Source organism: Macrobrachium nipponense, chromosome 16 (assembly GCF_015104395.2).
Source record: "Macrobrachium nipponense isolate FS-2020 chromosome 16, ASM1510439v2, whole genome shotgun sequence".
In the NCBI taxonomy this organism is placed as follows: Eukaryota; Metazoa; Arthropoda; class Malacostraca; order Decapoda; family Palaemonidae; genus Macrobrachium; species Macrobrachium nipponense.
In genome coordinates this window covers 45,262,635-45,288,740 of record NC_087209.1, presented here as the reverse complement: position 1 = coordinate 45,288,740, position 26,106 = coordinate 45,262,635, and positions in this window count along the sequence as shown.

The window sequence follows — 26,106 nt, the reverse complement described above, 5'->3', positions numbered from 1 at the left end:
ACCCTCCAAACTGGGTATAAGACTACACAAACGTTGAAATTGGTGAAATTAGGCTATGTATTGGAAGTATATATACATAATTATTAAAGCAATTTTATCATTATTGCATTACTATGACAAATAGAATTCATGGAAACTGTTTATAATAATGAAACAGCGTATGTGTGAAGCCTCCACTGATGTGGCAACGATGATTTTGCCATTCTTAGCATGCAAACATTAAAGCATGCAAACATTAAAGCATGCAAACATTAAAGCATGCAAACATTAAAGGTTACATTTATTTCTGGCATATGGTTATTAAAGAAATTCAAAATACTAATATAGACTGAAATCTATTAAAAGTGCTAGCAAAAACAAAAAAGCAAAAAAAAAAAAAAAAATATGTATAGCTATAATTCACTTCTCCATAGTCGTTCCTCTATGCACTTATCCATGGTCGTTCCTCTATGGTTTTCGGCAGCCAGATGTACGAAAACGTTAGAAACATTTGATTGTATCTACTTTAAAAATATCTGTAATTTTTCGGGGTAATTTGGTTGCAAAAAAGGGATAATATACATGAATTAAATTAAAATGTTTAAATAACAAAGTAAATTTAAACTAAATAACGAGTAAAGTAAACAATTTAGGGAATAAAACTTTGCAGTTTCGTCATCTGCTGTTCGTAACTGTGTTTGTGGCACGTGCGCTTAGGAACCAGCAACAACAACGGGTTTAAAGTGCAATGTGGAGTGAACTGAGACCAAAATGTGTATAATAACAATCAAATAAGCACTGTGGAGTTTCAGTTGTGATGGCAGTAAGGATAAAAACCGTCGATTACAAGGTAAGAATGAATTCAGTTCAAACCATAACCCCGGGAATAACAAGTTTCATACTTTCACTAATATAGGCAACAAAATGTTCTTTTACTGTGCTGATTACAACTGCAATCTTGAGTAAGATCAATAAACGTTACATATATACGCTAACATTGTTCAAATGAGTCCTGGGAAGGCTGGGGAAAAAGACATGAGGTGGCCGTCACTGATCAGAACCTTCCATGCAAAACGTAGCCGCCATATTGGATTTCAAAACTGCCTTGAAAACATATTTTACGAAGAGCTCACATGCTTATTTTAGTTCGTATGGGGCTTTCATATATCACATTATGTTGACGAAACTTCAATCTTTTAAATGGTATGCTTAGAGTTGCAATTGTATTCTTGGTAATATTTTAGTTTCAACCATTATGGGAAATCTATTATATTGATATTTTTCACGAGTAAAGCACGTGATAACAAAACACTTCTTCTCAATACATTATTGTCGCTAATGCATACTTACAGAGAAAAAAAAAGATTAAGTTTTTACTCTCGAATTTTTTCCTAAGTCGGGAGAGGTGTTTCCTCTACGGTAATGTTTACTTTTAATGAGCCCTCTAACTTACTTTCTTACGCAAACAAAAGCAGTTCCAGTTACTCATTATTGGCTGAGAGGTGTGACATCGTTATGACGTCATGGGTTTCATAACCAATTACGAATGACTTGAGTCGAAAACTAAGTTTCACTAGCATTTCAGCGGAGTAATACAGTTACCTGTCTAGTGTCCACTGGTATCCTTGTTTGACTGAATACTCGAATAATGAAGCAAAAAACGGCATTTTGTCTTCCTGTACCTATGGCAGAGGTAGTGGCTGGCCCTTCTGGCATTAATTTTGACAGACCTTCGATTTCCTACCGATTGTTTGCAGTGCAATGTGGTCGTCGGGCTACTGGCCACTTCCCTACTTTAAGTTGCATGTCAGGGAACCTTGGCAACGGCTTCACGTTTTTCCCTCAAAAGCACCAGCACATTTCTTTTTATCAACCAACAGTTTAAGGTTAAGCTTCATTAATTTATAGAGTATATTATAATGGTGGTAGCATAACGATGTATACAGCAGTACCATCACTTTGGATTTGGTTTGATGGATGTTAGGTAGTGGCCTTAAGGGGGGTCGCAGGGGGGCGGAGCCCCCCCGCAGGCCTAGGTAGTACAGGGCCCTATTGTAAGGTTAGGGGGGGTGCGGTTGTTATTTAGGTTCGGTAGTTTGCCCCGAAAATTTTTTTTTCACCTGGCCTTAAGGGGGGGGTCGCAGGGGGCGGAGCCCCCCGCTAGGCCTAGGTAGGGGTACAGGGCCCTAGGTAAGGTTAGGTGGTTGTATTAGGTTCGGTAGTGCCCCGAAAATCACTGTGGGCCTTAAGGGGGGGTCGCAGGGGTGGCGGAGCCCCCCCGCTAGGCCTAGGTTATAGGGGGTACAGGGCCCTAGGTAAGGTTAGGTGGTTGTATTAGGTTCGGTAGTGCCCCGAAAAATCACTGTGGCCTTAAGGGGGGGGTCGCAGGGGGGCGGAGCCCCCCCGCTAGGCCTAGGGTAGGGGTACAGGGCCCCTAGGTTAGGTTAGGTGGGTTTGTTAGGTTCTGTGGTGCCCTGAAAATTACTGTGGCTTTAAGGGGGGGGTCGCTGGGGGCCCTACCCCCTCCCCCGGTAGGCCTAGTTAGGGGTATGGGGGAGGGGTGCTGGAACATTAATTATTCATTTATTGCAAATATCATTCAATGCCCCAACACCCTCCTCCCCCCCTTCCCCCACCCAACACCCCGGTTCCCAAAGGGTGTCCCCCATAATTGGTGGGATGAACTAGGGTATACATAGTAAATCTCTAAATCGGTTGGTTTGCAGTCAAAATAAACGTTAAATTCATTGAAACCACACTATATTTCTGATGCAACAAATATATTTTTATTGCATTTTTCCAAATTTGGCTGAAACTAAAAATTTACCGTATTCTTGTTTCACCAATTAAATATCGAGTGAATAAGACCCGTCCACCGTGGTGAGGGTTGGCCTTCCGTGGTGTTTTACCCTATACTACATACGATAAACAAAGCTGCAAGTAACCCTACACAAATCATAAGTCAGTTAACAACTCGCTGTAGTAAAATGACGTTTGCTGTTCTTATATAACCATTTTCATTACTATGAAACATAGATATTGCGAAAGAAAACAAATCTTACCTACCTAGCCTAGCTGGTAAATCAGCCATTGTCGATATCCCAGGTGAGACTGGTTCATCCTCTTGAACAGAGTCGTGCATATAGTACTAATTTTCTGTCAGACGGATGACACTTCTAATGATAATATAATGCTCAAAAAGCGATGAAAATCGGTTAAGGAAATGCCGCAAACTTGTCACACACTGCATGAAGTTGGCTTGGCCAAAACACATTTATAATTCGTGAACGTTTATGGGTAAGGATGACGCTGTTATACAGTATTGTTACCTACGCTTATATAATTTTATATTTCTGAAAATTCATAATGAAAATATATCAAGACATTTAAAGTATTATACTTATACTTGTTAGTATTGTACATATGTGATACGATGATGACGAGTTAAAAATATCAAGATACATAGATATTTATATCAATGATTTCATATTTTATTGTACAGAACGACATAGGCCTCATTGAAGAAAATGGATGATTGTAGTGAGACACTAACGTATATATCTCAATTTTCTACTATTCAAAATTTGCCATCATAATGACATTGAGCGACAGTTTGTCACTCAATGTCGGTCAGAGGGCGATATCACGAGGCGATATCTAGATACATAGATACATATTTTCTCTGATATGATATTTTTGAGAGAAAGAGCCAATCTTTATCGTAGATAATGTGTATTCTCATAGAAGAGAAAAGTATATTTCTCACTTCCACCTAAAAGTCATATAGACATTTTGAGACAATTATTCGCTCAATCCCACTCACAGGCCAGTAGAAGCGTTGAACAAATGTGTAAAATAACCCATCTATTTTTTTTTTTTAATAATACTTCAGGATATGTTTATTTAGACATTATAGAGTTCAAATCCACCAATAACTAAAAATCGATGTATGTGGGAAAACAAGTTGCTGGTTCTGCAAGCAGTGGTTGCCTTGTGATAAAAATGGGTCAGTCTCTCTGTATTTTAGTTCTCGTTAACTCCCAACTGTGTCGACTCTTGTGGTGGTCTCTACAGGGGCATATTTTTAAAACATGCGTGACATCTTATTTCAAGTGTTCTCCTGATATAGTCATGGTCTTAGTTTGACTGATGATGGCGAATTCCATAATCTTCCTTTTTATTGGCAATTATTTTTTAAAAACCGCTCAGCTTCACTCAAGTTTATCGTATGAATAGAATCCTTTACATGTAAAAAAAAAAAAAAAAAAAAAAAAAAAAAAAACAAAAAAAAAAAAAAAAAAAAAAAAAAAAAAAAAAAAAAAAATCCTGAGTTCTTTGGGTCGTATTTTCAGAATTTTCTATATTATGTCAATCATAAATTTCAATAGATTTTCTACATGAGATCTACATGTACATTAACAATTGGATATAGTAGAGAAAAAAAATTAATTGTTAGTTTTGAGATCAGCTACTTTTCTGGTGTTCCCAACATAAGGGAGCTGTATTTTATCGTTAAAGTCTATGGTTTGCTATTTACTGGAAGTCTGTAGAATATTTCGTCCGCCTTATCGTTAGTCTCCCGGCTAATATTTGCTGACTAGAGTGGGTCAGATGTTGACAAATTATTATTATTTTTTTTTCCAGATACCATTCGAATACGTCCTATGAGTTTGCTCTCTGGGAATTACATTACAACCATGATTCATACAGATATAATTTCCTAGCTACTAGTGCTTGCTAAAGTTAATGTTTAGCAAATGCCATTTACGCGTTAGCAAACAAAAATCATAAGGATGATCATATTGTAACGATATCCACTACATGGAAAATTTCTCTTCTTCCTTTTGTTAGAAAAGGAAGAGTTTTCCTTTGTTTATACCGTTAACATCTTTCACAAATTTTTCAATGATCAGAGAGAGGTCCCGACAGATCTGTCGATACTATTCAAAATAATGTTTGTGGTCCAGTTCCGTGAATCTACATTAGGGATTATCCATCAAGCCCATTAATACTCAATGTACAAGAAGACTTTATATCACAGGGGTGCAGACTTCTCGGGTAAGAATTGCTGAAGTGGCATCGGTTAGCACACATCGACACTACAATTACAATACAGCCTATATTCAAAGTGATTAGTGGAAATCTATATAAAATTGGCTTCAAAATTCAATGTTCAGTAGCCCTAAACAATAAAAAGAAAGATTAAATTAATTATGTAAGGGAGGCTGGATCTAAGTTTATAACAATGATGTTTATGAACCATCATTAATCCTCTCGGAACGGTGAAAACATTATGGTTAATATAAAATTTCTTCGCTATAAAAAATAGGAAGTTAGGGGCAACTAATTAGATACCAATTATAATGAAAAATAACAAAATAACAAAAGGAGTTAATTACGGTGTTTAAAGGTGCAGGACGGGAACATTAAGGGCATCAAAACTACATGGTTAGACATTAAAAGACGACTTTTCACACCACCCAAACTCCGTCAGCATTCACAACCACAGAATCGCACGCATGCATGCAGATACTTGTATCCACAAATTTATATTCTGACAAATATATTTCATATGAAATCTTTCCATGTCGAGTGATACTAATATCGTTAATAGTTATTAGCGAGAGAAAGTGCTATTTCCTGTGCACTCGCTTTACAACAAACATTAAAATCATTGTATCTATGATGTATTCTACAAAAGTGTGTGTGTGTGTGTGTGTGTGTGTGTGTGTGTATGAGATATAATAGATTGGTCATCAATGTAGGAAAAGGCAGGAAAAGAGCCACCTCAGTCATAGTGACAATGATGAAGTAATCTCTCATGTAATGAAAGAATTTATAATTTCCTAAAGATGTTTATAGGTAAGAGATGTGAGAATTCATTAATAATAATGATATGTATCGCGAATGATACTGGGCGTATTATTTACGATAAAATCTTCGCGGTTTAGGCAGGGAAGAAGGTAGACTGCCGGCGTGTTGGTTCATCTTTGTAGCAAATTAGAGTCATTTGTGCATTAGTAGAAATGAAAAATGTATTTTGAATTAAATTGAACAGGAAGTATTTTGACTAAATTGTTCGATGTATACTATATATTATGCCTCGCTAACCGAACTGACAACCGACTACGCGTAGCGTCATTCGTCCTTCTTTCTGAGGCATCCAAAGAGGTAACAAGTGTGTGTTTGTACCCAAACCTTTTCAGAATCTAGAATCTAGTAACCTCGTGATTGAGGCAATATCAGAGTTATCCACGTATAAGTTTGCCATCTGCTGGGTAGTTATGTTAAAAAATAAAAAATGCACGTACCTATCCAGCTGTAGATTCAGATCATTGTTGCTTTCTAATGAGATTTATTTTTGCTTTTTTTCTAAATTTATAAAGTGACTTTCGAGTAATAGTTCTTATCGCCCTATGCCTTTAAGGATTCACGTTTGTGTTTGAGTAAGCTGTGAAGTATTAGTTTCCATGTTGTTAAATTTATTAGACTTGTAAAATACCAGTCTTGCTCAGTCTTCCCTCTGATGTTTGTAGATTTTTACTCCTAGAGATTAGGCTGTCCGTCCTGTAACATATGGAATTAAACTAATCGTTTAATTTTCTTTGATAGCCATAACAAAATTCCTTTTCCATGCTATGACTTAACTCTACTAAATCTACATCTTCATGTTTATATGTGGGAGGACTTCCAGTCTTTGTAACCTTTACGTTACCGCTATGTAGAAGAGTGACCGATTTATTTCAAATTAATCTAGTCTTTAAGAGGCTGTCAGATACCTGTTTTTTATTTATTTATTTATATTTTTTTAAAGATTTAAAATCGTAAAAGATATATATCATATACTGTCTCTTATATCTTCCCTCGGGCAGAGTTATTAAATTAGTTTATTGCATTCGGTTACCATTTTATACCAATATATCACTTTTATATTTTTTGTATATCATAAAACATTTTTTAAAGCTTTTCAAACTCGCCCTATCTTAAGCATGTCATTAGTGACCGAGTAATTTATTTATTTTATTTATTTACTTTCTATATGCTGCCACAATACCTGTTATTTTCTATCAGATGTGCCCATATTCCAACACATTTTTATTGTACGTGATCTTTGGCTACCTTGTATTACCTACTGAATTATATGAAGGTTATTTATTTGTAAGAACTCATGATATACCTTGTGAATTCGGTAGACCTTCCATATATACTTTTTAGACCATTTTTAATTCAACCTGTTTCTTAGAAAAAGTAAAACAGAATTAAATGAACTCTAAGTGCTAAAGAAGGTTATAATTAGAATGCCCGCACACTACAGTATGTAATAATTTACGAATGTGTTTCCTTAAGATACATTTGCATATTTATTCAATTTAGCTTTTGAGCACACGAGCATTTTGTTATGTTGATCTTTACCAGCTACAATAGTTTTACAATTATATGTTTTATGAAAAGAGCGCGTTTATGAAACGAAATCAAATTGAATTTTGAAGGGAGTGTTACCAGTTCAGACGACAAACGAAGGTGATAAACTAATTTGATTTCTTGGTCCAACGGACAGAGGCAAGAAATAAAGATATCCACTTTAAATGATAGGAAAAGAAAAGTATTTCTGAAGAGTGACCAAGGTGACGTTACTCAGAGTGAAGAAAATTCTTAATATTTGGCTTGATTTTTACGGAAAACCTAGACTTACATTGCTTCTTTAGAGGTTAAATTACCGTAAACCTTTCTTTTCAAGTTGATCTGATATATATAACTGTGTTTCTTTGTCTCACTTTGAATTGTCCTTAATTTTTACTTTTTTCTCTTAATCAATAATAAATTTTTTCTATCCTTTTCAGAATATTTATGTTTTCCTTGCAATGGCGATTAACATAGTCTATGTAATTTGAAAATTGGAAAAGTTTCCTTTAATTTCAGATATTTTAAAAATTTCAGGTAATTTGTATTACACATACTGATGAAGCTTAAACAAAATACCACATATTTACTGATATTAATGAGGGAAAACTTCTATGTGATGACATGTTTTCATTTCTGAATAGGTAAAGAACTAATATTTTCTTTTATATACACATTTGAAATGTACTTTATGCTTCAATAAATAAAAAAGTTTTTTTTTATTGTAGAAACGAACTTTGATTCCATAAGGTACTCAAGGCAATATATTAGCTTTGGTAACAATTACTCAATACCTCATATATTTTATATATGTAACAAGGTTGCCTGAGCCTTGTCTCTGAAAAAAAGTGTGACCGCCAAAAAAACTTTAAAAGAGGACTTCTACCTTTTGAAAAGTCGTCAACCTGCACCTCTTCTGTTGTTAGCTAGGGATAAAACAAACTTTATTTCCAAATTTAAAATGATAAACAAAGAAATGAAGTAAAGAAGTTAAGGGCATGAAGTGTCCTTACTTCTGGGAAATAAGTCATAGGTAAGTTCAACTTGAACCTGCCCTCATGTTAATTCCCATAAAATATCAGACTCCTAATCTTAAAAATGTCATATTCCTCATATTAATGATCCCCATATTATACCACAATCCTCACATTAATGATCCTATGCAATGCCATACTCTGTCATGAACGAAGCCATAGATAACTCAAAATTCCTTTATCACGTGATTATACGCTCTATCTGAGGAAAAACAAGTGACGTCTTTTAGATCACAATATAGAAAAATCACTACATACATAAAAAAGAAGACAAAAAGGCATGATAATGTAAAAACCCGAATGAAGGAAAACTCATCTCCCAGTCACTTGTAAAATTATGGTCTCCAGACAGGATATGAGTAATGTGTTCCTGCAATGATAATAGTGTCTCATCACGTCCTGGACTCGGCACGAGCAAAAGAGTTCCTCATAAACTTATTCTGTCACGTCATGCATTACCGCTAGGGCAATTTCTCTTGCCCGTTTCCGTTTACCATACCGGCTGCACACAATTTGAACGCCCATAGCAAGACACATCATGACCATCATTGCTGCCAGCATGATGGCGATTACCAAAAAAGTATACTGTTCAGAGAAAAAAAATTCATCCTCTTCATCTTCCTCTGGTGGGGAAACCATGACCGCCTCCTTCCTGTGTTCCCAGAACTTTGATTATCCCATGGTTCCCATGCAAGTGTTTCCTGCACCTACATCATAGAAGTTTTGTAGATCAGTCAGCGTAACATCAGGAACCATTCTGAGACAACTCTGTACGAGCCATCAAAGATTTTTGATCCCTGTAGCACCAATGGTTTGGTACCCTCGTCGTTCTTGGTGGAGAACATCCATTTGGTGCAGTAGATCGCTGTGGCTGTTTTCGTTGTGGTCACCGATACAGGCTAGGGAATTCGATGAAGCCAGTGTATCAGTGTTTCGTCATGAGCACGTCCTAAAGCTCACTCCATAAAGTCTATGTTCCTTAAAATGAAAATGATACTATCACACATGTATCTTAAATGAACTAGCACCCATCCTGCCTTATAGTCAACTACTGAAGATTGGCATTCTTCCCCCAGAATATTCATGACCTTTATCTCCTTCCATGTAAATACAGAACCCTTAAAAATACTAGGAAAATGTCTAATAACATAGCTACGAAAAGTCTTTTCATCACTAACTGGTACTTTAACAATTAACCCCTTATCTGATAAATATGTAATAATTACATTAGGAATTACATAATTTCAGTTTATGTGAATAATCGCATGACCCAAGGGGTCACGGGCGAGATAGGAGTGTGATATGCCTTAATAAACAAGACGCAAGCTAGACACTACCGTGTTATGTTTGTGATGGCCTGGTTTGCATTTGCCTGTGCAATCATTATCATTGTCTTGCAAAACAGGTCACAGCACCTTCTTATGAGAAGCTGGTGACCTATCACCTGCAGAGGTAACACGTGACTTCCTAGTCACATGTTCGTCTGTCTGTATGTTATGTATGCTGAGATAAGCTTTGTTCTACTATGTTTGTGAAAGACTTTGTAACTTTAGATCTCTACTTCTCTTCATCGAGACAGTTTCTCTGAAACTAACTCTTCCTATACCCCAGAGATGTAGTTCTTAATAAATTGTTAAGTTTGTTAACTCAGAGTTTGAGGAAGATACTAAATGGGAACTTAGAAAATCTCTCTGCATCGCTGTCACTCTGACGAAATGGGAAGTAGACACAAAATACTTGCGCATGACAGTCGCAAGCTATAACATTCAACGGGTCGCCTTCCTATACATAGTATCATCGTTCAGTGAGCGACTTCAGCAGTGCATATCTTCAAGAAACAAACCTGAAGTGTCTGCTTCCTACGGCAACGCAAGCTTCGAGATGTCTCTCATTAGAATCAATCAAGAAAACATCAAACCCGACGCGTCTGCAGCATCGGATCTTCAAGGAAACGAATCATCCAACCAACAAACAACGCACATGGGGGAAACTCAAGCCAAAACCAGGGTCATCCGCTAAACTGAGAAAGGCGACCAAGGCCGTGTGTCGTTATCGAAACGCCGTGACTTCCCACAAAATCAAGCCAAGTACAATCCTTTTTTTATTCATTTGGAGTACCAATCTCACTTATACCAACCGTCTTAAACTGGTTGCATTCCAATCCATTACATGGTCATCCAGGGTTCTCAATCATGTCACAGAAAGCCAAATCATTGTTTTACTGGCATATGATGCTTACAGATATAATAAAACACATAGCTAATTGTCGCACTTGTCAGGAAAACAAAGTGCACACGAAGACATCTATATTTATTAACAGGATTTTACAAGTCAGACCGAAGAAATAAGCACCTCTTAGTAATAATAGATGCCTTGACTCGATATACAGAACTGATAGCACTAAAAACTAAAACCGCAATTGAATGCGCTAGGAAATTTTACGAGTGCTGCATTTGTAAACATGGAATTCCACATGTGATAATCTCTGACTCGGGTGGAGAATTCAATAATCATTTCCTTAACTCGTGTGAATTCTTTTGCATAAAGAAAATCAATACCATGATCTACCACCCAGAGTCTAATAGTCTAGTGGAGAGGGTGAATAGGAAGGTGTTAAACTTATTAAGAGTTACGCTCAGGGGAATGGACCCCTGGGATATTGCCATACCTGCGGTCTTACGTACTCTCAACCATTCATATCATGTATCTATTAAAATGTTGCCGCATGAGGCACTGTAGGGTACCCCAGCTAGAACACCTTTCCATGTATTTATGCCTACAACCCATTTATCAAATCCCCTACGGGATGTTATGGAAGCAAGTGTGAGTTGATATAATACACTTTGTAAGAATTTAGAAGAATCACAAATCATAATGAAAAGAATTCATGATAAAATCGCTAAGCCAACTAAAACATACACCGTAGGCGATCAAGTCTACATACAAGTATATGTATGCAAGGGATTAAATTACAAACTAACACCTAAGTTTAAAGGCCCGTTTAGCATTTTCGAAATATTAACGTCCAACAGATTTAAGGTCCAAAGCATATCCCAACCCACTGATGTGAGAATAATACCGTTGGCTCATGTTCACAGTTAAGGAAAGGGGTAGAAAGGCAGAGAGAGAAATTTATGTATATATGAAACATAACTAATAAAAATGAATCTATGAAACTTGTATGATAAAGTATGTATATATAATATTTGTATGAAAACATTTTTTCTCTTTGTATGAAGTGAATAATTTTAAAACATGAGTAATTACATATATTTCACTCATTGCAGGTTTCCAACATGAAGCTTATATTGTTAGGAGCGGTACTGTTCGTTCAGACATTCTTGTCGTGTGGGAAGAGTGCTAAAACAAAAGATTTACATTTTACACATGGCTCAATAATTGAAAGAACAGAGGACGTTTTCATTACAGGAAGCAATATAGTTATAGAAGTTGATTTGCGAGCGATTTTCGTGCCAGAAGATGACATCATTAACCTAAAAAGCAACTTGTTACATCAACGTCATTTTCCCTTTAATCCAGAGATTTTGCTAGCACAAACTCTAAGCATTGCAGAAATGTTATCATTCGACTTGCAAAACAAAACTGCTGAAGCAGAATGTCTGGCTCGTGATCTGCTGATGTGGACCATGTGGTACAGTAGCTTAGAAAGACGTAACCCGTTTATATTAGCTGCGCTGAACGTCTTCAGGTCTGTTGGAAGTTTAGGCTTAGGAATTTCAAATCGTCTTAAAATTAATGATCAGAATAAGAGAATTGAGTTTTGGCAACATGAAAACGAATTAGTTTTTTCTGAACTTCGTAAACAATTATCATCAATTAATCAACTTATGACTTTGGTGAATGAACATTCTAGTAATATCAATCAGATGATGGCAGTGCAACATTTGCTGGCAACATTAGCGTATTACAGTTCTAAAGTAGACCATATCCGTACCAAAATTTCACATTTTATTGAAAAATCACAAGACTATGTGGAAGCTATCACGCTAGCCACAAAGGGTGTTCTGTCGCCACATCTTTTGCCTATTAGAGATCTGACTTTAACTTTGGAGAACGGACGAGAGACTGGGTTATGTTCCTTTGTTAGACGCCCATAAGATAGAATCTTATTATAGCTTAATATCAGTAAGCGTTGAGAATTACAGGATCATGATTACAATTCCCTTTGATTCTTCTGATGCCTGGCAAGCATACAAAATTGCACCGTTCCCAACTTTCATGGCGAATAACTCAGCACCAGTAATATCCAATCTGACGGGACACGTATTGATTTCCCCAAATAAGGAAACATTTACGGTCATCAGAGACTTAAATAAGTTCACTCACTGTTCAGATGCCATGAGTAATAAAGTTTGTACAGCTGACTCCTTTGAATTCCATCATATATCAATGGATTCATGTGAGTTAGGTCTAGTGCTAAACGGCTCTCTCTCCCATACACACGAAAGTTGTCTGAAACAACTTTACCCTTTTGATGAGTATAAGTTCACTTACAGGCTGAACAACGGATCGTGGATACGTTACGACAGGGAAGGATTTCAAGTTGCATGTCCAGAAGGATCAACGGCCTCTTCATGGATGATTGTCACCGCTGACGGATGCCTTGGAACGGCAACCAACTACACGGTCCGTGGGGTTAGCACTATCATCCGAGAACGAGCTTACTTCGCGAATTTTTGTGGTCGAGTACTATCATCCCTGCCTTACCTCTTCCATACAATGCGAAAGTGGCCCATCAACTATCAAAACTAGCTAGTGTGGACCACACATCAATGACTCATCATGCCGAGGAGAATCTGCGGTTCTACGCGTTGCTGGCTGTGATGTGGTGGTTCTCATCACCGCTAAAATATTTGCTTGGTGTAGGTTGAGGCGAACACGGATGGATCATCAACAGAACGTCGTGCCCCGCCCAGACAATTTTCCCATTGCGCTGAAAGAGTTTGATTTTAGAGCCACCTGAAATTTGCCATTTCATTTGACTCGGAGGAAAGTTGTTTGGAATTGTGTTTTGTGTGAAAAGCGGTTTGTACACTGGCAAAATGTATAACAGGAAACTCCGAGACATTGCATTCCATATATATATATATATAAATATGAAAAGTTTAAGTATCAGTATCATTATAGGGTAGGGGACCTAATAAAAAATCAATTGAAGCCCTACGTATTAATATGTCGGTGCGTATACGTACCTGGAATCTATATGTTGTGCACATTTATCTGAATTTTATATCTCAATCTGGTAACAATTATTCTTAAACAGTTACCTATTATCTCAATCATTCCATGTACATGCTAACCTTTTATCTTATCACATTTTTTTTGGTACCATTTAACCACATATGCATTTTTTAATGTAATTCCTATGTCATGCAATTATCAGCAGAACGGCAGTATTTTCTGTTGTGTAAGTATCCTCATGACTAACAGTATATTAATATTAGTATGATATCATATGTATTTATCGTATACATGGACTGTATCTTCCATGCATTATTCTTTACTTATGAGTATTTCTATATATCTTATGTATGTATTTTTTTTTACATGTAATCAGTTGCAAATTATTCCTTAACCACTTGATAGTAGCTAGGACTAACTATATACTATCACACTCCTATGAATCATATATAAAGTAAGCTTTAATGTTCAGTGTTTGGTCTGTAGCTGACCGGGCATTAATGTAATAATTACATTAGGAATTACATAATTTCAGTTTATGTAAATAATCCCATGACCCAAGGGGTCACTGGCGAGTTAGGAGTGTGATATGCCTTAATAAACAGGACGCGAGCTAGACACTACCGTGTTATGTTTGTGATGGCCTGGTTTGCATTTGCCTGTGTAATCATTATCATTGTCTTGCAAAACAGGTCACAGCGCCTTCCTATGAGAACAAGTGGGACCTATCACCTGCAGAGGTAACACGTGACTTCCTAGTCACATGTTTGTCTGTCTGTATGTTATGTATGCTGATATAAGCTTTGCTCTACTATCTTTGTGAAAGATTTTGTAACTTTAGATCTCTACTTCTCTTCATCGAGACAGGTTCTCTGAAACTAACTCTTCCTATACTCCAGAGATGTAGTTCTTAATAAATTGTTAAGTTTGTTAACTCAGAGTTTGAGTCATCGCCTCTATACTTAAGGAAGATACTAAATGGGAACTTAGAAAATCTCTCTGCATCGCTGTCACTCTGACGAAATGGGAAGTAGACACAGAATACTTGTGTATGACAGTCGCAAGCTATAACATTCAACAGGTCGCCTTCCTATACATAGGCGAGACCCGTATAAATATACCCTCAGAACCCGGTAATATCTATACAAGTGATCCCCAGTAATATTATGTGTGAACCCCACCCATACTCTGCCTTTTTTAAAATAGATTCTTAAACCCCCAAAGGTAACTCATAAAAAAATAAATTAACAAAATAAAAATAAAAAGAAACAGGTAAAACTGCTGTTACCGCTTAACCCGGTTTCTGATTTCCTCTAATAACAATGCACTTTCTCAGTATTAATAAAGGTAGTTCCTACCGTAAAACCAAACAACAACAACCCATTTGCGTAGCCCCTTAATGTCGCCATCACCAAACGACCCATCTACTCCAAAATCAACAAACCCCGACAGACCTCCATCTAACCAACCTCATTGGCAGCCAGTGCACCATTAACCTCATCAGTCCTTACCACCATAAATCACCATTAGTTAAAGAAAATCCAACTGCATTATATAACCACCAAAAGAAAAACCCTTAACCCAAGGATAATACACCAAAAGCAAATACCTCACAGAAAAGAGGGAAAAAAAAACACGTGTGGGATATAATCTCATAAAACAACAATTATAAATCACCATAGTCATAGATCACCAAAGCCGCAAAATTACCAAATCATTGTTCCCAAAATCATAGATCACTACCACCTAAATAAACCTTCCAAACACAACACCATAACTTCAATCACTAAACGTTACTAGTAATACATAACACTCCTTATAAAAGACATCAATACCATCTCAAAATAACCCATTCATCAACGGGCTAATACAACATCATATCACCAACATTATCTGAAAACCTCCCCAAATTGCCCGTAAAACTCCACAGTACTTTTCCCGTTTCACATAAATTACCACAAAATCACAAAAGTCACATTACGCCAAAACGACGAATTTGCGCAGAAAAAAATAGTAAAGAGAAAGTAATACTAAATAAAACAGAATAAAAATTGAATAATAAAAAACCTATACGACTCTACGAATCAGTCTCCACATTTTACAATATATCCCTTTAAGAGTTTCCCTTATAGAAGAATAACTCAAGTTAAACTGGAGAGAGAGTGAGGAAGGAAGAACGGAAAATTTTAGGGCATCAACTGCCGTTTATGTATATGCGTTAAACTAACTTATCCGGTTTTCTCATCTAGAATCGCAAACCTATTCCCTTTCTTTTCTTCAATAACCCTAAATGGACCCTGAAATTTTGGACCTAATTTATAATTGGGCTCATTTCGTACATTAACCTTCAAGAACACATTATCCCAACTGCAATTTTCACATCTGATTTTCCATTGCTTCTCTCGTGTCTTTGACTCGAGATTAATACTGAGACATGCATGCCCCTCTTTTGCAATAGAGATTAATGACCTAATCATATCCTTCCCAAGGGAAGTTACGGGCAACAAATCAAATGCGCCTTGTGCCAAGCAACCAAACAACGCCTTGAACGGAGATATCTCAATAGACTCACTGACCCTAGTATTAACGCTATGCTGAACTGTATCTATATACCGTTCCCAGCTCCTCATTGCCACCTATGGTGGTTTTAAGTACTTCAGACACTTTTCGGTTTGCATAATCCATTAGATGCTGGTCTGTACCAAAGTATTGTTACTTTCTATATCCCCATAACTTCCACCAGAAACTCAAAAGTCCTATTCACAAACTCTCTACCATTATCCGTAATAAGCACATCAGGCACCATTAACGACAGACAACCCTGTTGAAAAACTCAATAGCCACTTCTGCCATTTTATGGTTTATTGAAAAAATTCCTACCACCCACGTTAATTCATCTATCGTTACTTACGAATACCTATAGCCATACCCAGATTCACAAAAATTCATCATAATATTAATGTGTATCCTCTGAAAAGGCCTCTTGAGTATCGGAAATGTCCCCAGTGTGCAAGAAGTCACCCTTGGGATTGTGTGCATTACACACTGTACACCGCTCCACAAAACTCTCCACGCACCGCCCCCCCACCCAATTTTTCCAGGTATATTTATTACGTATCTCATTATACGTCTTCTCAACTCACAAATGTGGACCACCAAACTTGCAATGTACCATATCTAAAACCACTGGAATCAGGACTTTGGGAATCATGATATGTGTCGCATCCCCTGTAACTTCATCACTCATTAACTTATATTTACTTTTCCTAACCAACAAATTACGGTCAAACTCTAGGCCTGAAAAAGGTAACTTATAACTACTCCTCTGCGCCGGCACAATTTCAATTTCATCTTGTTTCTTCTCTATCAACTAATATCCCATTCTATAAGACCACTAGTAACCACATAAGCTTGAAACCCTTTTGTATCATAGAAACCTCTACTGATAGCATCTGCTACCACATTATGTCTGCCCTCTATGTATTTCAGCTTTACATCAAAATCCCTAATTATAAAAAACCACCAAGCCCTCTTAGGCGGCAGATTTAATTCATTTAAAAGATACAATAATGGCTCGTGATCTGTAAGAACGTCCACCTCATTATCCATTAACAACATCTTAAATGGAAATAAACTAGCCACCACAGCGAAAGTTTCCTTATTCACGGTAGCCGTTAACACCTTTGTCCTAAATTTCTTGCTGTAATAGACTATTGGATGCAATTTACCCTCAAATTTCTAACTGGCATCGGTCACTAGTACTCTGAAATCCGCAAATTTCAGGAACGGGCGATTCTAAAGCATCTTTAACTTTGTGAAAAGATACCTGTTGCTGCTCCCCCCAAGAAAACTACATCATCCTTTAAAATGTGTGTTAAAGGAGCTGACAAAAAAAAAAAAAAAAAAAAAAAACTTACACTTAAGCACGAAAGACGCCAGCCATTCTCAAAAAGGACTGACTTGCTTATTCATCTAAGGGACAGGAAAACCTAAAATTGTTTTGACTTTATCGTTATTCACTTGAACTCCATCTTTATATATAACTTCACCTAAATATGCAATCTGCTTCTTCAAGAAGCCACGCTTGGCTAACTTCATTTTAAAACTAACTAACCTAAGTCTCCTAAGAACTTCCCTAAGTACTAAATTCTTCTCCTTGGAATCTGTGGCAATCAATATATCGCTAATAGCCCTAACAACCCATGTAAACTCGTAACGTCCTTACGGCAACAAAAAAGCCGTAAATTCACGGCTCTTTTCACTGAGATACTCCTAGAAAAATCCTTGCATGAGGTCTATTGAAGAATATATGTTCCTTCCCCCAATTTCTATGAAAAGGTCCGGTATGCAGGCCACCGGATATCTGTCTCAGATGGTTTTCTCATTCAACATTCAGAAATCTACATAAATTCGGACAAAGCCATCTTTTTTACGTACTGCGAGAGCTGGAAAATTATAGGGACAGGAGGAGCCTAATAATGGCCCCTTCTCATTTGTAAACCTCTTACATCTTGGCATGTCCCTGCCTATTACAATTAAACCAACGTAGCTGTTGCGTTGGCTCCATAGATCTGCTATTATTATTCACTTTGGCACACAATCAAGGGGAAGGAAAACTTGAATCTGTCCCATTGAAAAATGCAATATCCACTGTGGGACATATTGACATGTGTTTCCGGACCTGAGGATAAATAAAAAACTCATCTGATGTAGGTTCAATTTTCTCATCAAAACTGTCTACTCTGACGTCCGGAACGTCGTGTAGACACCAAAAAAAACGCAACAACAATTTCGCTACCAATTCTCCCACTGCGTCGAAAAGCTGAGAATTATACTCAACCAATGACCTCTGACCTTTTCAAATTTTTTAAAAGCCCCTGCATTTCTTATATTGAAAACTACTTGGCTGTGGCCTCTCTGACGCGTCTAAATAATTTTTAATTCCCTTGACGTTGAGAAAGAACGCCGTCCACGATGCCTTAAAACGGACGAACTCCTGATGCAATTGTTGTTACTTTATGGAGCTGTCCTATCATCAGTCCCTTCCTCCATTTTGTCCGAATTAAAGAAATTTATGGTATCTAAACTTCACCAAAATACCAACAATATTCTTTAAGTTCATGCACAAGCCAACATTTACAGATATATTCCAAAAATTAATATTCGTAATATAAATATTCCATAAACTCTTAGAAAAAAAGCTACCCTTTGTACCCTCACGCATGCAATAAAAGAATAACTGAATCACCGTACCTCAAAAGAGAGAGAGAGAGAGAGAGAGAGAGGAGAGAGGAGAGAGAGAGAGAGAGAGAGAGAGAGAGAGAGAGAGAGGAAGGAAAAACATTGAACACTCACAAATCTATATTTCCATGAAAGATAAAGTACGAAAACCTTAGAATGTAGATATGAAAAATATGAAAGTACTGGACTAAACTGAGTACCAATAATTATAAGTTCACAATTATTATTCTTATTCTCTGGAAATGTTTAATGTTTACTGGTGTTATATTGAGAAACACTTAAAGCACCTTCGTGGAAAAATTTAATGTGGTTCCAATGAAGAGGGTGTTTTAAAGGTTATTTCAGCTGGACTCTAATTGCCTTTTTTTTCACGGAGTAACTGGATCTCTGTGAGAAACGAACATTTTATGTAAGGGAAATACGCTCTCGTTATTTTCTTCGCAGTTTTAAAACTCGAATTAGTGGAGAATATTCTATGTAATTTTTCGTGTTACTAGAAATTGCTGGAAGTAAGTTTAACTTATTATACTTAATAGCATAACCCCATATGCATGTACATATACAAACACACAAACACACGCATGGACACGCACGCACACACATAACTGTACACAGACACATATATATGTAAGTAGTGTATTACTTTAAAATTTTGTTAACCCTGGTTGAATTATAAGTATGATGTATAATTGATAAAAAATAAACACCAAATGTCATTAAAATGGAGGATTTAGATAAAATTAAGATACGATAAGATGGCAAGTGAATTAATTTGCGGGCTAAATAAAGCTATAGAGCACAAAAAACAGGCTAATTAGGAGGAAAGTGATCAGGGACATGCACAGTTCATTGCTGCAACGGGAAAATCTGTGAAAAATTGAAATGAACCAAAAATGTGGAGTAACAAGGAATTGAATGTGGAAACAAAACAATGGATGCAAAGCTGAATATAAACTAAGGTGACCTTAATACCCAGGATAAGATAAATGAATAATATCTCCAATACTGATTTAATATTTACTCTGTTTATTTAGAGTGATGTTCTATGATTCGACATTCAAATGAACATGATATTTTGTCATTTCAGTTTCTTCATTTATTTATTTTATATAACTTGCTACCTAGCAGCAACAAAATGTTTATATATATATAGATATATATATATATATATATATATATATATATATATATATATATATATATATATATATATATATATATATATATATATATATATATTAGCACGTGATTCATTCATCACACATATCCACAGGTGAAAAATAAGAGACGGGGTGTAGGTCCTGACCAGTATCAACTTTATTTCCAAGCCATTGACGAAGGACTGATACAAAGTATTAGAAGTCACAAATATATATACTACAGAGACAGTAATGACGAACATAAACGCAACCGTTGAGAATGCAAGATTCAACCCGCAGGCAGGTGTCAAGTAGAAGTGGCTTCCAAAAAATCCATTCCGGGTAAAATTTACAAGAAATTGCTCCAAGAGACACTATCGATAAAACAAAATACCCACTGAAGGAGACAAAACAAGTCCAACCTACCGTTTAAAATTTAAACCAGTTACATATTTCTTTTGATATTAAATGATCCAAAAAATAGACATTCCATATGAACTGATGTTCATAATTTTTGTTGTAACTTTCTGTTTTATAAAGCTAGAATTCAATGATAATTCCTTTCCATTACATTATTTAGAACAACACCCAATCTTTTTTGCCCCACACCAGTTAATAGCATGCTTGATTGTATTTCAACTAACAACGCAACAAAAATACCACTATTTGTCTCTGTGCATATCTCAAACAATTTTTATGTTGTTATATTTCTCTTGTTTCCAGAGCTCCCTATCCCATTTGGACCAATGTAAAAGTTTGGTCACAAGACCTTAGATGGAATTTTATAAAACATACCAATAGGTACTGTCTGGGGGGAGTTCTTGCACAAAGAACCATGTTTCATTGTTGTTTTATTTTCTTTTTAAAAGCGACATTAACACCAAAATTATCTTTCGCGAGAGGTGGGATGGGAATCTTTTCCATATTATTATTATAAGGTAGAGAAAGCATATTTTTTGGTGTTGTAAGGTTCTTTTTAGTTTTGATACATGGTATTTTTTTGTCGCTTCTAATGTATTGGTTTAATCTCACTGTTCCGGATATTTCAGGTGTTTCTTGCCTGTTATTCCGAATCTTTATTTATTTCCTCATCTATATGTTCTAGGCTACATACCCGGTAGCGCTCTTAAGGAAACATAGATGGCAAACACTGATCTTTTAACCATTATTGTTTTGTCCAGAATAGAAAATGCACATAGGGAGAACAAATATTAGTAGGTTTTCTTAAGCATTTTTATTTAAACCCACTACTATTTCTCTGTATGAGGACATCCATAAAAAGGGTAGGCATTCATCGTTTTCCATTTCCATTGTAAACTATAATTGATAGGTTACTCAATTGATTTAAACCCGGCACAAAAAGTTATTTACCATCTTCGTTTACCCTATGGATATGTGTGATAAATGTAATCCACCCGTGCTAAAGTGGGATTATAACTCATCAACGGATACCATTGTTGCGTCGGTGTTTAAAAAAATCACAGTAGGATGCGCGTGACTTCATTAAATAAAGCGAATAACCAACAGGAAAACTGATAGGGCAGAAAACTCCACGCGCTTTCGTCTTTATTAAGACATTTTCAAGGGAAAAGAATGTGAAATATAGTTGGAAAATAAAAGTTAATCAGGTTAAACCAACAGGACCCAACCAAAATACCAGCATGGTTAATTTGTCAAAAGGGTACAAAACTTAAAAGAGATAATCTAGGGATTATCGGATACCTCACAATCCACCAAACCTAAACATAGATTTAACTTAAAGAAACAGAACTTACAAACTGTATCCTATAGTCCAAAAAACATGTAAAAAACTAAACTATATTAAATTTGGTTGTCATATATTTATCTACAAAATTTTTCTCATTGATGAAGGCACCAAGTTTAAATGAAACCAAGACTTAAATTTAAAAAACATATCCAATTATTTGACTTGATGAAACAATACTGAAATTGATTAATTCCCGTTTAAACTGTGTCATTACACCGAGATTAAGGCTCATTACTTGACTCCAGTTAATAGGATGATCTAAATCTCTCATTATGTTAAGAAATTTAATGCATTCGATATTTGCCTAGTTCTCAACAAGAAATTGGTGCTGTTTGAGACGTTGTGAAAAGAGATCTTACTGGTCTTTTGTCCGTGTAAGTAGGACATTATCACACTTTTTGCAATTCAATTTTACATAATGCAGCCTGGAAGTATCGGTTTAGGAGAATTTTTTTAATACTTAAAACTCTTGACATTAACTATTACTGAAAACAACATTTAAGTTAAGAAGCTTTTAAAATTCTAGGAATGTCTAAAGACCTTTCAATCATGCCAGTAATTTTAGAATGTAATGCTTACTAAATTCAAGTCTTTGTCATTAGTTAAATAAAATTTAAAAATTTTTTCTAGCTCTTTTCCATGCCACATCTACAAAGATCCTTGGGTATTTAAGTTTCAAGGTAATATTCATAAATTAAAAGTTTTTAATTTCAGCGGTTAATAAACTGGGGCTGGGATTACAAGACAACGTAAAGCCCTTAGGAAACATCCCAGAAAAAAACAGAGAATTTAAACATTTTGATGGTGATTGGAGTTAGAAATGAACAAAACGAAAGCAATGTCATTTGATTTCCGAAAGACTGGAAAAGGTTGAAATTTCTATCAATGTTCCATGGACGTTACATCAAAGAAAATTCAAAATTACAATTTCTTTATTCCTCTACAATAAATTTTAGAGAAGGGACTTAAAGTTATTGAGATTATTAAGAATTCCCTGGAGATTTTTGTTTTTGGAACTGGCCACATTCCAGAATTATCAATTCCAATATCTAAACCATATAAACTTTTTGGGGCAAAATTCTTGGAGGTAAGAGTTTTGTCTCAAAAAATTCCATGTGTTAAATATGCCTAAGGAAGGATAGGAGATAAAGGGACTACCTATAGCCATACCAAAAAACTTTTGAAAAAAACAAAAAAAAAAAAAAAAAAAAAATCCTGATTAAAACAAATTTTAAAACTAAAATTTTAATTTTGATACAATAACCTTATGAGACTAATGAGTTTTGCTACAGTTAAGGGAATATCATGAACGTTTCTAATTCATCCTACCAAAAAGTCAAGTAAATCATCTACAGGGCACTTTTGCAAAATAAAGAGGGAACAAACATCATAAAAACTAAACCATATTAAACAAAATCAAAATTCAAATTTAAAACTATTCAATTTGTTCATAAAATCAAAATTATTTTTCACATTCGTGATTAGAAATGTTTCCCTACCAAAGGTCTTTAAGAACTTTTTACAAGCCATTTAGATAAATTATTACGTAACTGAGCCCACGGAACTAAAGATTGGTCTGCATATATAACGAAATTCCTTGCAAAAAGTGTGGATCAAGTCTACGGACAAAACCGGTAAATCTTCTTTCACAACATCTCAAAACAGGCACCAACTATTCTTGCGAGAACTAGGGCAAATATCAAATGCATTAATTCGTACAATATGAGAGAGTTTAGATCATCCTGTTAACTGGAGTCAAAGCAAGAGCCCTAATCTCATGTAATGACATAGTTAAAGGGAATATCATTGAATCTTGTTTCACTTCGAGTCAAATAATGGATATGTTCTAAATTTTAAGTTACTTGGGTCTTTATTTAAAACTTGGTGCCTTCATAAGGATGAAAAGGATGAAAAAAAGTTGTAGATAAATATACGCAGCCAAATAACTAAATTAAAATTAGTTTTTACATGTTTTTGGATTATAGATTACGTTGTAGTATCTGTTAACGGTTAAATCTATGTTTAGGTTATTGGTTGGACCGTGTGACATTCAATAATCCTGGATTAATCTCTTTAACTTTTTATCCTTTTGACAATTAAACCATCTGGTTATTCTTGATCTTTTCGTTTAACTGATAACTTTCTTTCCAAACCTGCATGTTTCATTTTGGTTCCTTGAATGAATATCTTAACTAAGGTACGAAAGGCTCTTGAATATCCTGCCTATCATTTATCCGTGGTACTCGTAGAAAAATAAAGATATATATATATAATATATATTATAATATATATATCATAATATATATAATATAAAAAATTTTAGATAAATAATATTATATACTATTAATATATAATAGTTTATGCGATAAACCACAGATAAATGACAGGCAAGAAATCCAAGGGCTTTCCGTCTTTACTATGACGGAAACGAATGAAAATACAGTTTGAACAAAGAAAGTTATCAAAATAAACAGCAATACCAAGCAACACCACATGAGTAATTGTCAAAAGGGTAAAAATTAAAGAGATAACTCAGGATTCTATTCGGACATCAAGACGGTCCAACAACTTAAACATAGATTTAACCGTAAACAGACAAACAAAGAAGGTATCGTACAGTCCAACCCAAAATATGTAAAAACTGAATATATTAATTGTTTTTGTTGCTATTAATTTATCGACAACAAGTTCCTTTTTCATTATGAAAGCATCAAGTTTAACCAAGACAATTTAAAATTTAAAATTTCCATTTCCATTATTTGACTTGATGAAAAAAAAGATTACAATGAGATTCCTTTTAACTGTGTCATTACATGGGATTTAGTAAGGGCTCGTGACTTCAATAAAAATAAGCGAATAGCACAAGAAAAATGATAAGCAGAAAATTCCAAGTGTTGTTTCGTCGTTTATTAAAGACATCGGCAAGGAGCGACAAAATGAAATACTGTTGGAAAGAAAAGTTACCTTCTTTGACAATTAACCATCTGGTAATCATGATCCTTTTCTTTTCCTTGGTAATTAAGTTTCTTTCCAATCCAATTGTATTTCCATTCGTTCCTTGAAAAAAGTCTTTAAAAAAGATAAAAAGTGCTTGGGTTTATGCCTATTATTTGTTTTCCTGTTGGTATTCGCTTGTCATATATATGTATATATATATTATCTATAATTATATATATACATATATATAGAGATATATATATATAAATAAATATTATAGATAGATATATATATTATATATATAGATTTTTTTTTTATAGATATAATAGATACACGATATATACAAAAGCGGAAGATATATTATATATAGTATATTAATATATATATATATATATATATACGATATATAACATATAAAATATATATTATTCTAATATATAGATAGATATATTATATAAGTTTATATAATATTTATATATATCTATATTTATATGATATTATACCATCGAGATATATAGATACGAATATATATTATATATACATAGAGAACATCTATCTCTCTTCTCTCTCTCTCTCTCTTCTCTCTCTTCTTCTTCTCTTCTCTCTCTCTCTATTATAATATATATTATATAATAGATAGATATTATATTATATGATATATATAGATATATAATAGCTATATATATATATATATATAATATATAAATATAAATATATGATTTATTTATATTAATAAATACATATATATATTAGAGTATATATATATCGGTATAGACAATATTATACAATATATATCTACAATATATATTATACTATAATTATATATATAGTATATATATATATATATACTTATATATATTCTTATCTACATTATATACATAACATAATCATATATAATAATATATATATATATATAGATATATATAAGATATATATATATATATAAATATAGTATATTATATATATCATACTATAATATATATATCTATATATATATATATCATATACCAAATCAAGATGAGGAGCATTAAAAAGGGTCCAGGAATCCACCAAACATTGTGAAGAACTATTTATTAGGGATACGTGTTTCATACTACGCAGAGTACATCTTCAGCCTGTAATTATAAATTGTGACAATGTTTAATTAAACAGTTAAAAATAACCATATTAAGACTAAAAACAAAAAATTATTGATAATAACGTTAATTTAAAAACATTTAAAACAAAAAAAGGCAATTAGACTAAAACTAAAATAATGAAATAATGGTAAAATTAAAATTATAGAAACATTTAAAACAAATAATGAGCAGGACAAGTTACCCTAAGTGAAAGTAGAAGAAGGGAATGATTTGAAAAACACCAGTTCGGCCCAGATCTTCAGTTATGCTAAAGTACAAAAAAAAAG